The following is a 15,000-nucleotide window of genomic DNA, read 5'->3' as shown; positions in this document are numbered from 1 at the left end:
TAATAATAATCAAAATCTACAAAGTAACGAGTAACTATAAAGGTTTCAAATAAATGTAGTGGAGTAAAACTACAATATTTGGATCTGAGATGTAGTGGAGTAGAAGTAAAAGTATTGGAAATTGGAATTCAAGTATAAGTACAAATAACTCATAATTGTACTTAAGTACAGTACTTCAATAAAAGTACTTAGTTACTTAGTTGGTTTTTGACTGCAATAGCCAATAGCCAGCCCTATAATTCAGTAACAATATTCACCACTGTAGGTTGTAGGCACACATGGAGAGAACCCAGCAGGTTTGTCCTCTGTAACGAGGCAGTGTGGTGAATGCACAGGGGATTAGCTTCTCCTCAGCCGCAGGAAGGAGGATGAGAGAGGAACGGGGAGGGGGAGTACGGGGAGAGGAGGTCAGGAGTCCAATCAGGGTGTCAGAGATAGATAGATAGAGAGAGAGAGAGAGAGAGAGAGGGAGAGAGGGAGAGAGAGGGAGAGAGAGGGAGAGAGATGATACTGAGAGAGAGAGAGAGAGAGAGAGAGAGAGAGAGAGAGAGAGAGAGAGAGAGAGAGAGAGAGAGAGAGGGAGAGAGAGAGGGAGAGTGTGTGTGTGTGTGTGTGTGTGTGTGTAGACACGCAGGCACACACACACGCACGCGCACGCACACACACACCCACACACACACACACACACACACACACACACACACACACACACACACACACACACACACACACACACACACACACACACACACACACACACGGTCCTGAAATTGATCTGTCAATTGATTGGTGGTTCGGGCGGATTGTTGATCTGGAGGGATGAGTGATTGAGGCAGACTCCTGACCTCCCTCTATCATCACCTCATCTCTCTCTCTCTCTCTTCTTAACCCCACCTTCTCTCTATCGCTCTCCTGTTATTCCTCCGACTCCCTTACTTGTCGCTCTCTCTCTCTCTCTCTCTCTCTCTCTCTCTCTCTCTCTCTCTCTCTCTCTCTTTCTTACTCTCTCTCTCTCTCTTTCCTCTGAATCTTACTCCTTCACACTATTAGGCCGATCTCTCTCTATCTCAGTCTCTCCCGCTTTCTTGCCATGGTCTCTATATGTTTTTCTCTGTCTGTCTTTCCCTCCCTACCTCAAATCACTGTAATTCGGCAAGCTTTTCTTTAGCATTAACATTACATGTCACTCTCTCACACACTCTCTCTCTCTCTCTCTCTCTCTGAGCTGGAGGAATGGATAAGTCACATAATTGGTTCAAGTGATTTGGCAATACCTACTGCATGTTCTTCCCTCATGCTCACACCACTGCAGTAATGACAGCCATGTGATGTATTCTCTTAATTGTTTTGCTTGCCACCACATCATTGCCTTCCTGCATCCCCGCTCGGCTGGCTTTGTCCCTCCTCCTCTATGACTAACACCCCCCCCCCCCCTCTCAAGCGAAGGAGTTCACTGTTCACAGTCCATGAAAGATTGAAATAGCTCCCTTATTATCACCTCGTCTCCCTCTGTTCTCGCCATCTCTCACTCATGATTCTCATGATTCTCACCCCCCACTGGTTCTCTCACTGTTTTCTGACGTGTTCTTTCTCTGTCTGTAGCCTCCCTTCATTTCTGTTTGTCCATATTCTATGATCATTGCACTATACACTCCCTTTGACTATGTATTGCCTGTATATCTTATTCTGCATGGCTGCTTCCTTCGTTGTCTCCTTTGTCTCTGGAATTCTCCTCTCCTCTCCTCTCCTCTCCTCTCCTCTCCTCTCCTCTCCTCTCCTCTCCTCTCCTCTCCCCTCCCCTCCCCTCCTCTCCTCTCCTCTCCTCTCCTCTCCTCTCCTCTCCTCTCCTCTCCTCTCCTCTCCTAGGACTAGTTAACAGTAACCTTTCCTGTGCCCTGGTCCTGTCTCTCTGGTCTTTAGTCCATTGGAAAATGCCTTCAGTCTTTTCACTTTTACCACTGACCCCAAATAGAGGGCGATCCAATTACAGCTCAAAACCTCTCCAGTACAGTCCCACAGCTCCATGCTATTGTGCGTGTGTGTGCGTGTGTGTGTGTGCGTGTGTGTGTGTGTGTGTGTGTGTGTGAGCGCATGCGTGTGTGTGTGTGTGTGTGTCTGTGTGTTGTGTAAGGGTGTGAGTGTGTGAGTGTGAAAGTGCGTATGTGGGCGTGTACAGTACAGTAAACCATGCTATGCAGGGGTCACTGGATAGCACTGGCTCAGAATTCAAATTAATTTCCTTATTTACATTTAATCCTCATTTCTCCCGGAGGGCGGTTTTTCTCTTCTCTCAACCCATTAACACATCGGGTGCCAAACACGGTCTGAACCGTGTTTGCGCAGAGTAGCGGTCCGGTGCCGAACACGGTCCAGACCGTGAAATATGTCTTTTTGTTTTTTTCGTTTTTCTCCACACGGGCGGGGCTAGAGCAGCTCTGGGAGTACCCATTGTGATCTTGAGAAGGATAGGCCAGATAGATCACCAGAAAAACAAAAACATGGCTGCCATCCACTTCCTGTCTATTTCCTTCTTTAAAACACCTATATCTCCGAATCTGTTTCCGGTGGGGAAAACCGGTCATGCGCGATGCGCGATCCCCCCCCATTGTAACTCGCGAGTGAAATGTTATCGTTCCAGGCTGTAGCCAGGGTCATCGCGCAACATGAATGGATGTTTTTTTTTACATGGATTTGCTCCTCGTGGAGTCTAGAGCTTTAAACATGAAAGCGCAGTCAATGGGGAGAATGCTGGCACCCAACGTAAGTTGTTATGAAAAAATGCTGGCACCCAATGTGTTAAGACATGCAACGCATCTGTGTCACTTTTGGATTTGAGCTTAAAGCATTATTTTACACTTTGGCTATTTAAAAGTAGCAGATATACAAGCTTGTAGATCTGCTATTTATGAACATTTTTGAAAATGTATGCATATCTTTGAATATATATTCTTTTAAAGCGAACATTTTTAACTCAAATCTTTGCTTCTGGGGGGGTCCCTGGAACAAAACATTTTGAGATGGGGGTCCGCGGTAGCCTGGTAAACCCTCCCTCCGGAAATCTCATTTCTATTTGATTCCAGGAGTGAGTCTGGCCTGATCGCCCATTCTGCAATATTGGCTGCAGGCTGGAGTTGGGCGGGAGTAATACCGTTGACTGACAACCCCTTCAGCCAATGATAATTTTTCCCCTTCAGCCAATCAGCAGTTCACCAGTCTAATGTGACGCAACGGGACTTTTGAGACAGCCATGCCCAAAATGGGTTGCCTTATTCGGATACATGGGTGTCACTGCCCACCCCTACCGGTTCTCTACATTTTTATTTTTAAATAGGCTTTGTCATGATTAATTGACCACATATATGAAGTTAAACAACTAAATTCTATCCAAACGATATATTATAAGTAAATTCCGTGCCTCAAAATAGAAGTTAGAGAGCTTTTTGAAGTAAAAAAATAGCGGAGAATATAGCGGACAAGAAAAAGATGGCTGCCGTTCGTGTTTTGGGCTCACTCGAACTCGCCACCTGATTGGCCAACTGTCGCTGTCAATCACAGAACGATGTGCGACGACGCTGATAGGCTCGGTTAGCTGGTAATTCCACTAGAAACCCCCACAATGGGCTATCAGGCCAGACTCACTCCTGGAATCAAATAGAAATGAGATTTCCGGAGGGAGGGTTTACCAGGCTAGGTCCGCGGGCAAATACATATAATTTTGAGGGTCCTTGACATGAAAAAGTTTGAGAACCACTGATATAGAAACATATAGGTTTTTCAGAATACTGTTGGGATTTAGAAGACATTAATGGGTTAATCTCTTTTTTATCTCTCCGTCTCTTTCTGTCTTTTCTGTTTTGTTTTCAATCATGTAACTTGTCTCTTTATCTGTCTGTCTGTCTGTCTGTCTGTCTGTTAACAGCGATTAATAAGAGCATGACCTCTGCTGCTCCCTGTGGAGAGAGCAGAGAGCACCATGGGACCTCAGGTCACATTCTATGACCCCATGACCTAATGAGCACCTCAATTAGCTCTGTTGCTTTCAACGGCGACCATTATTGGCAACATTTACGACAACAACACGTCACTCAATAATTCTGTCAATCGTTTTTTTGATACACACAAGGGCACAGACCTCATTACAACTACTATTTTGACACAAACATGTATATCATTGTTCCCCAAAGTGTACAAATGGAACCAAATGGACCCATCTGGTTCCATTTGTACACTTTAACTACATGGGGGGTGTTATGGGGGATAAAAAATCTGTGGTTTTAGAACCACTGATGTATAGATCCTATAGACCAGGGGTTCAAAAACATGTTCATTGCCTAGCCTGGTTCCAAACCATAGACCCCGCCCACTCTCTGAGTGGACTGCCTCTTGGTCTGGTGTTGAAATGTGAGCCTAGGATATATCTTCGATACCCCCCAGTACCGTCCAATGAGAGTCGGAGGTGGGGGTGGGTCTAACGACGATCCAATCAGCGAATATCTGCTAAAACAAGCCGTGCGATGGCGTCAGATGTAGGCGGATCCGTGGATCTCTTGTGATTGGTTTAGGGAAATGCGAATCCCCTTCCCCTTTGTAATCGCCGACACTGCAGCCAATGTCAGACTGAAGCTCCACGCAGCTTCAGGCTGATAATCAGGCTAGTTCATGCCAGCCTCTGGCTACAGCCTCCCATGTGGCTTGAAACATTTAGATCTTTAATCATGAGGATTTCTGGATCCACATGGGAACAAGCCTGGTTCCAGTGTGGACCTCAGACATGTGGCCAAGCCTGTGGCCACATGTCTGAGGTCCTGACATCATCTATGATGTCAGTCGTCTATATATATATTTTACCCCTCCTTTTCCAATTGTCCTCCCCGACTCCCCCGACTACACTACATCTGTGCGCCCTTAAGCACCATGGACAGCAACACTGTCACTAAACGCACACCATCCGAGTTTTAACACCTAATAAATTACTAGGCTGTAGCCTACTTTTTACTAAAACAAATAGGCATTGGCCTTTTAATAAGAAGGGCAATACTGATAAATCACCTGGATCTCTCTCTCTCTCTCTCTCTCTCTCTCTCTCTCTCTCTCTCTCTCTCTCTCTCTCTCTCTCTCTCTCTCTCTCTCTCTCTCTCTCTTCCTTTCCCATTTAGAATCAGAATCAGGTTTATTGTCACATCACAGGTTTACAAGGTAAAAAAGTGGGTGAAATTCGTTTTCGTACATCGTTCCCATCGCAACGTTATTTCCATAGAAAGAAGAGGGGGAGGAAGAAGAGGGGTGGGGGGGGGGGGGGGGGGGGGCAAGTGGGAAGGAGATCAAACAAGAGAACAACAAAAAGGCCAAACAAGTTATCTACATATTTACACTAATACCTGCGATAAAAAATATGACGAAGGTGCCTGAGCATAACAGCAATGTATACTGTGCATGATATACTTATGGACGTTAAGGTGCTTAGAGAAAAAAAAGAAAAGCACAATAAAAGACAAAAAAAGCCAGTGCGTTATACATGGGATTAAGGTGCAACAAAGTCAGTGCGTGTCGACCACATAATCCACATAAGGTGGACTGACCCTGGTATAATCCGCACGTAGTTCCATGAGGGAGAGCAAAAAAAGAACGTCACTTGTACCTGGTGTAGTCCACAGGTATGTCCAAGGAGGAGCTAAGTCCAAGTCATTTGTCCCTGGTATAATCAGGTGTGTTCAAGAAGAGCAAAAAAGTCCGTGACCAGCTGGACAGTACCGCCTATTGTCAGGCTTCTGAACAAGGCTCATGCCTCATTCAGCAGTCTGACAGCAGCCGGATTAAAACTGCACCAGAACCTGGTGGTGGTACTCTTGATACTGCGGTAGGGCCCCTTGCCCGGTCGCGGTTCGTTGTAGGGTTTTGAACAGTTTGTGACTTGGGTGGTGCTTGTCCTTGATGATGCGCTTGGCTTTGACCCCACACCGCTTCTTGTACAGTTCGTGGAGCGCTGGGAGCTCGCCTCCCATTATACGCTCTGCCGATCGTACTACTCGCTGTAGGTTGATCTTTTCTCGGGCAGTACAGTTCCCATACCGGGCCGTGACACAGCCTTCAACCGAACTGTTGTAATACAGCCTGAGGATGCGATGTCCTACTCCGAACTTCTTAAGGCGGCGGAGCCAGTACAGTCGCTGCTGAGCCTTTTTCTTCACGTGTGTGGCGTGTGTCTCCCATTTCTCCCATTCACTGCTGCTATTTAACATTTTGTATGTTCAAAATGCGCTTCTGTCTCTTCTGCCAGTTTCTTCACCTCAACAAGCAGACACACACCCGCTGATGATACATGAGTGACAGCTGTCACTCATAACACCCCCGCCCGGACACGCCCAATCATTGCTTTTAGCCTTGTGCGTTTAGCTTCATTCTGTAGCTTCAGGCTTTTATATCTAAACAGGGTGTCAGTTTTTTTTGTGTAGGATAAGTCCATTGAAATGGATGGTGTTGACAGCAGGGGAAGGGGATTACCATTCCACATTGTAAGGGCGGTAGAGCGCCTTGGCGGTATACCGTACCACTTGGAAATCGGAAGGTTCCCGGGTTTAATCCCAGGATCCCCCTCTGGGTTAGTGTCAGTGGTGTGAAGTAACATTTACTCAAGTACTGTACAATTTTGAGGTATTTTTTTTACTTTACTGGAGTATTTCCAATTTTCAGTACTTTTACTTCTACTCCACTACATCTCTGAGGCAAATATCGTACTTTCACTCCACTACAATTATCTTTTGTTAGTTACTTTGTAGATTTTGATTATTATTATTACAAAACATACACTAACCACTTCAGCCCTATATACATTTCGTCCATTTGAAAATAGCCGATCTACAAGCTCACAATGCTTCGCGATGACACGAATCGTGAGCTTAGATCTGCTACTTTCAAAGATTTGTATGCATTTTAGACATTTGAAAACTTGTGAAATGGGACATTCTGCATAATGAGTACTTTCTCCTTTTGGTACTTTAAGTACATCTTGATACCAATGCTTTTGTACTTTTACGCAAGTCAATTTAGTATTCCGGACATAGACCTGTAACAGAGTATTTCTACATTGCAGTACTTGGTACTTTTACTTAAGTAAAAAATGTGAGTACTTTTCCCAGACCACGGGTTAGTGTCCTTGGGCAAGAAACCGATCTGAACCCCTATAACTGCTCTCAGTGAGCTGCTTGGTGCCTTGCATGGTTTCCTCTGCCATCGGTGTAATGCACATTGTAAAGCCACAAGCGCTGTGGAGAAAGACGCTATGCACCATTTACCATTGTGTAGACAACATGAGGTTGTACAAGAGAGAAAATGTACACAAAGCTAGCATTAATGTTGTTGTTTTTCTGCATACAGGTAGGGCTGTCACTATTACAAATTTAAGTTGACAATGAATTGGCACTCAAATAATTGCGATTAACGATTTAATTGTGTGTTTGGCGTTGAAAATTGGAACATTGTGAGCTTCGTAATAAAATAATTTATATGACAAAGAACTGAAATATACAAAGAAATTATTGACATATTTAATAATTTTATACATGTAAAAATAGCAGAAATAGCTGATCTACAAGCTTGTGACGCGTTTGTAAGCTTGTAGATCTGCTATTTCAGCTTTTTTTATATTTGAAAATGTGTGAAAAGGTTTCAACATGGAAACGATTATGAGGATTATGCAAAGATAATTGCGATTAGACGATTATGTAATAATTGTGACAGGCCTAATATACAGGTATGTTTCTTTCAAATGGTCTGTGACTGCGTATCATCATCTCAAACCATAACACAGGGCAGACCAGAGATTTATTGCATAAGATGAAAGAGTAATATTCCTTCTGGCCAGAAAGACTTAACAAAACTAATCATTTTTCAGCATTGGTCTCGGGTGTCATCAGTGATAAAGTAAGGAACAGCAATTACACAGTAAAATGCTCAGCGCTCGTTTAACTTCCGACTCGAGAATGTACAAATGAAACCAAATGGACCCGCAATGGATATAAATCAACACTGAGGATTTTTACTGTGTACCAAAATGCGGTTCAGTCTCTTTTTTTTTAAGACCACACCACTTCAACAGTACACTGTGGCTGCGTTCTTCATCACCCGCATGAGTGCTGATTACTATCTGTTTAAACAGAGAAACAAGGAGACATTACACGGTACATAGAAGCAGTCCTGAGGGTGGATTTAACTCTGAGAGTGTGCAAAATGTAACCACATGGCAGTGGTGGAAAAAGTACTCACATTTTGTACTTAAGTAAAAATATCAATGCTGCTCTGTAGAATACTCTGTTACAAGTAAAAGTCCGGAATTCAAAATGTTCTTGAGTAAAAGTACAAAAGTACAAAAGTATTGGTATCAAAATGTACAAAAATAAAAGTATCACAAGTTTTCAAATGTATAAAATCTATAAAAATCTTTTGAAAATTGTGTGATGGACATTTCCCTCAAACTATATTTTTGCCAAGGACATACAAAATGAGTGGTCAATAATATTACCATAAAAAATACTAATGCGTACTAGTCCAGTAGACACATGTTCCAAGAGAACACATGCTGTGTTTTTGTTTTTAAAGAGGGAGAGTGGTTAGTCACTCATCCCTTTATTTTATTTTATTAAGATGGTAAGTAGGAAAGCTGAGAGGGAAGGCGTAGATGGAGCAATGTGTAACCCATTTTCCAAAATTGCTTTAAAAGTCAAGTGTATTATTGATATTATTTCCATGGCCATCTCTGCGCTTTTGTCTACTTTCTACTTCACGTTCTAAATCAAAGTGATGGCTTTGAACTTTTCAAATTAAAGACAATAATGACAATAATGTCATATTGACATCATCCACCGGTCATTACTCTTAAGCTTAAAAAACTCGGCCTCAGACAGATTTTTCCAGGCCCAGTCATTAGGCACGTATCCGCCACTGTTTGGTGCCTGGTTTAACAAGGTTTGAATACCTGTCTGCCAGTATCTTTATTAGAGTGTTAATGTCAAAGGACATTTGGGAAACCCAGCTCTTATCCTGTTAAGTCAAAATCAGGTCATTCATTGGCATGGAAGACGTTTTTTAATGGCTCTCTGCAGTGGCGTTTCTGGGTGTACTGGCACCCTAGGCCAGTGGTTCTCAAAGTGGGGTCTGGGGACCCCCAGGGGTCCTTGAGGGGGTTCCAGGGGGTCCCCAGCTAAATTGCTTAATAGCATCAAAATATGTTTAACCACCTTAAACCTATTTTATACATCAGCATACAACAATGGACAGCAGACATCTTGTCTTAATGAGAGTGCCTGTTGTGAATATGAACAGTGTGGATAATTCAATATCATGATGATGAGTGACTTCCAATTATATTCTGATTTGATTTGAGTAAAGAGTTGTCCAATGATAATGTAGTAGCGTAAAATACAGAATTTCTTGTTTTAAATGTATTGAAGTAAAAGTGAAAGTTGTGATGAGTATAGGCTATAAACTCAAGTAAAGTATAGAAACATACCAGTATACCTGCACTGGTATTTCTGCGTTCATTAAATCCTGGTGAACTACCTATTCTGAAGAAAACCTGGAGACTGGCAAGCCAGCCACTGTATACTGGCTCTAATATTCTTATAATATTCTTTAAATAGAAGATTTGCTGCAGACATGGACAAGTCTTGTCACGGACACGTCTGTCCGTGTACGGACACATTGATGACCCCTGATTGTGAGCTTGTAGATAACTATGTTTGAATTCAGTTTTACGCTCTGTGAGTCAAATGAACCCTGAGGACGATTGTATTGTCCATAAAGAGAAAAGGAGAATCACAGAGTACATCGAGGCATGTATGGTTTGAGTGTGCGTATACACGCGTTCTTCTTCCACGCTGTCATATGCTTGTGTGAATATTTTTATTTGCTCCTGTGAATGCTCGTGGTGCGAAATCTGGTGATATGAAGCAGGGGGAGAGGGGAAGAGAGAAAAAAAGGACAGAAATTACATTTTTGTTCTTTTATGACTCGCAGCAAACATTTATTGCTTATTGTTCTGCAGCTTGCTTGGAGACAGATGGTAATAGAGAATAAAAAAGTCTTTGTTCTCTATCACTACGGTTGATTCCCTCGACACGCTCCATTATTAGACTGTGCTTGGGAGCGGAAATACAGTCATATTTGCAGAGAAGGCACCCTTTGATAATGGCCTAGAATTTGTTTTTAGTCCATTAAGACCGAGACCGGGAACGCATCTGTGCCATTTTAAGATTTCTTTGGCTATTCAAAAATAGCAGATATACAAGCTCATAGCGCGGCACCGAGTGCACCGAGTGCAGATCTACAAGCTATGAGCTTGTAGATCTGCAAATTTTTGAAAAATCGTGAACATTTGTGTAAATCTTTGCATATGTATTTTTTCAAAGCGAACATTTGTAAAATATTTTTACAAATGTTCGCTTTAAAAAGTATACATTAAAAAATGTGCACAAATGTTCAAGATTTTTCCAAAAATAGCAGATATACAAGCTCATAGCTATATATGAGCTTGTATATCTGCATTGTTTTTAATAGCCAAAGAAATCTAAAAATGACACAGATGCGTTCCCGGTCTTAATGGGTTAATGTTTTTGTGAAAATGAGTAACATCATAAAAAAAGAATGCTGAAGCGGCAGTAATACGCACCAGAGCCCCAGTTTGGAATTGTTTTTGTAAATTAAAGTACAATTTAGTTTAGACTGAATGGTCAAACTTGTAGATGAAACATGCAGACTTTGACTTAGTTTTTTACGATTATCTCGGTCGCTGACTCATATTTCCACAATCCTATATTAAAATTGGCTAATAGCACGTCATCACACTCATGTTACTACGACTCAGCCATAACCATATAAGGAGTTCCCAATGCAGCTACGCCCAAATATGGAGTGCGTTGTCTAACCTCAATGTGTCGTCATGGCATCAGGCGCAAACAAATCAGTCAGCTCCATATATGGGCACAAAAGGGGGCATGCATGGGACAAGGACGGACAGATACAGAGATCTCCATGTATATTATGGGCATACCGGTCAGATGGGCGGTGGGCCCGAACTCTAGATGTGAGGGACATCTAGTAACCAGTGGTGTAAAGTAACTAAGTACATTCACTCAAGGATTGCACTTAAGTACAATTTTGAGGTATTTTTACTTTACTGGAGTATTTCCAATTTTCACAACTTTTACTTCTACTCCACTATATCTCAGAGACAAATATTTTACTTTTACTCCACTACAATTATTGAAAAAAAGATTTTACAAAACATATATTACCCACTTCAGCCCTATGTACATTTCCGCCATTTGAAAATAGCCGATCTACAAGTTCAGGAGCTTGTAGATCTGCTATTTCATACATTTGAAAACTTGTGAAAAGGGAAATTCTGCATAATGAGTACTGTCTACTTTTGTTATTTTAAGTACATTTTTTTATTTTGTGATACGTTGTTTTTCCTACTCTGTATTTGTGTAATGATGATTTTGAACTGTTTGGTGCTATTTTATGTGTTTATGAATTGAATACAAGGACTATCGTGATATATCGTTGGTGAATTTTCATGCAATATATCGTGATATCGCAATATATCGATATTTTCAGATATCGTGATATATCGTTGGTGAAATTTCTTGCAATATATATTGAATATCGTGATATCGCAATATATCGAACATCGTCGAATATCGTGATATATATTGTTATCGTGGGCCTAATATCGTGATATATATCGTATCGTGAGGTACCCATATCGTCCCACCCCTAATTTTGATACCGATACTTTTGTACTTTTACTCAAGTACATTTTTAATTCAGATTGCTTGGAGATATTTGGGGCTGATTTGTTACTGTATGTAAGAAGGAAGGACAGGGAAGGAAATAATGAAGGAAGAGAGGAACGCAAGACCTCCAAATCGTATTATTATTTTTTTGTGCTTGTAGATCTGCTATTTTTGAATAGCCAAAAGAAATACAAAAATCACACCCTGTGTGAAGTGGGCGGTGTCTTCCTAGCTAACCACAATACTGTGGAGTCACAATACTGAATGGAGTCGATCAATCATGTACAAAGTACAAATAAATACATTTATTGAAACACTCTTTATGATGGACAAATATATATATTGCTTATATAGGGCTATGCACATGTGTCATGTGACACTGGCCAATCACAGTCCTGAATAGATTGTGATTGGCCAATCACAGCGCAGGATAATTGTACTAATTTCCAAACTTCACTTTTAGGGGCAGTTTCACTGGCCAAAATATTTGTACATTTTTCCAAATCTCACTTATAGGGGCGGTTTCACCGCCCAAAAATGACACATGGGTTAACTTTCTGAAGTTCCATGTCAAATCATTAAGGGAACGAAGCACATGGATGTCAGCGTCTCATTGGATAATGTACTGATCATAGAGGACAAAGGGGTACATTTCATGTCGCACACTGTCTCTGATGAAGAGATGATGATGATGATGACGATGGATAGCCTAATTATGATAATTACATATCAGCCACTTTTCTTTTTGTTGTCATGTCATGTCGTGTGTGTGTGTGTGTGTGTGTGTGTGTGTGTGTGTGTGTGTGTGTATGTATGTGTGTGTATGTGTGTGTGTGTGTGTGTGTGTGTGTGTGTGTGTGTGTGTGTGTGTGTGTGTGTGTGTGTGTGTGTGCGTGTGCGTGAGTGTGTGGGCGTGCGCGCGCGTGCATGCACGTGCATGTGCATGCAGCAGCATCTGCACACAGGCATACATGGTGCTGTGTAATTAATTCAGTTCAGGAAGAGGGCATGCAGGGAACATGGGGCAAGACTTAATACCCATGAATGATGCGTGAATATTCTGAGACTGAATGGCAAGTGTTGCCACAGCATTCTTCAAACTGCTTGTTGGCACTTTCAAAATGTTCTGAGTGCAGTAAGTGAACCATGTGTTTGGACTGATTGGAGTGGAGAAGTGCACTCATAGCACAGGAGAGAAGAGAAGCGCATCACGGCTCTACAGAGATGCATTCTAGAGGAGTCTAAAGAGTATCTGTACTTGCTATGTTTTGCAGTGTGTGTGTGTGCGTGCGTGCGTGCGTACAGTACGTGCGTGTGTCAGTGGTGGAAAAAGTACTAATTTTTTTTTTTACTTGTGTAAAAGTAGCAATACTGCAATGTAGAAATGCTCTGTTAAAAGTAAAAGTCCGGAATTCAAAATTTACTTGAGTAAAAGTACAAAAGTATTGGTATCAAAATGTACTTAAAGTATCAAAAGTAGAAAATTCTCACTCTGCAGAATGTCCCATTTCACAAGTTTTCAAATAAAAATAATTTGAAAATTGCCGATCTACAAGCTCACAAAGTGTCGCATCGGTGACGCATTGTGAGCTTGTAGATCGGCTATTTTCAAATGGCCGAAATGTATATAGGGCTGAAGTGGTTAATGTGTGTTTTGTAATAATAATCAAAATCTACAAAGTATAGTAACTAAAGTTGAGCAGTGACTTTACACTATATGAATGCTTCAAATGCAGGCAGTCTCTGTAATGCAGTATAAAGTAGCATTAACTTAAAGGCAATGGGACAATGTCAGCCTCTCGATGCATAGAAAAGCATTTACTGAGTCAGGGATGCATGCTGGGACACAGAATAATTCCACTTTTTGTTTGTGCTAGAAAAGAAAAGAAGAAGAAGGAAAAAAGTCGTCCTTTTTATCTCGAATGCCCAGACTTTTTAAATGCCTAAATGAATGCCCTCTTTTGACAAAAAAATAGGAATGATTCCACTGGTTCCAAGAGTTCCTGAGCAAAACCTTTACAGTGCATTCGTACATTTGGAGCAAGTGATTAATCATTATGTTTCACCAGTGAATTCTGGTGTACAGTATAGTACTTTTATATTATATATATATTTTTTAAAGGTTTTATGTTTATTACCCTAAAGAAAAACCTAGAAAGCCCCTTACAAAAATCTTAAAGGATCTACACCATGAATTAAAAAAAACTAAATAATTTAATATCATATTGTTTTTGTCCCTCAAACGTTTTTCAAAAGGTTTGAGCCTAAATCAAGCCTCAGATATACTCATTCCAACTAACTTCTCTCTGGCTTATAAAGCACTTTCACCTGCAATACCACATTGTCCTGTTTGGCACGGGGCGCTATTGAGCCAGTTTGTATGCATGTTATCTCCTGGTTCTGTGTGGAAAAAGTAAGTTTTTTTCTAAGAAAAAACGGGAGGGATTGTACCGCTAGTGACTTTCGGGGGCAAATCAGTTTGGCCTGTTTTGAGACCAATTTACATAAAACCCCAGATATGCTGTGAAAGCCTGAGTGCTCAAACTGGGGTATTTTTGGGGATAGAAGAGAGGTAGGGGAGACCAAAAACACACAAAAAAGAAGGAAAAGTTAAAATTCATGGTGTAGTCCCTTTAAAGCCAATCCCCCACCCCCCACGTTTTCTGGATGGGAAAAACCCCCCGAAAAAACAAACATGCTTTTGAGGCCTTTTGACGTCGAGAAAAGGACAACTAACCAGCTCCATACATAGTTTATGTGATGTCGTTTGTCTTCCCTCACGTGCGCCAACCTGCTCTTGGGCGGGCGCACGTGAGGAAACAAAACACGTCATGTTTGGTGACATCTCTACAATGTCACAAAACTGACATTGTAGAGAGAGAGAGAGAGAGAGAGAGAGAGAGAGAGAGAGAGAGAGAGAGAGAGAGAGAGAGAGAGAGAGAGAGAATAGGAAAGGCTGTGGGGGAGTGGGTGGGAGGGCGATTGGCAGAGGAGTAAAGGTTAAGGGAGGTAATGTTCCCTGACCTTCTGAGTTGTGGGAGCTGAACTTTTCTTTAGCAGACAACCTTCTGAAAGGGAAACCCAGCCACCCTAAGCCAGGTAAAGCACATTGGTGTAAGTGTGTGTGTCTGCTTTCGTACATACAGTATGTATGACTAAAGGTGAGGATGTGCGGACGTACAGAGACATTTTGGGGAAAGAACAAATA

The sequence above is a fragment of the Gymnoscopelus braueri genome, assembly GCF_963280865.1.
Source record: "Gymnoscopelus braueri genome assembly, chromosome: 5".
NCBI lineage: Eukaryota > Metazoa > Chordata > Actinopteri > Myctophiformes > Myctophidae > Gymnoscopelus > Gymnoscopelus braueri.
The sequence above is the reverse complement of the archived record's forward strand: the minus strand, read 5'-3'. Positions refer to the sequence as shown.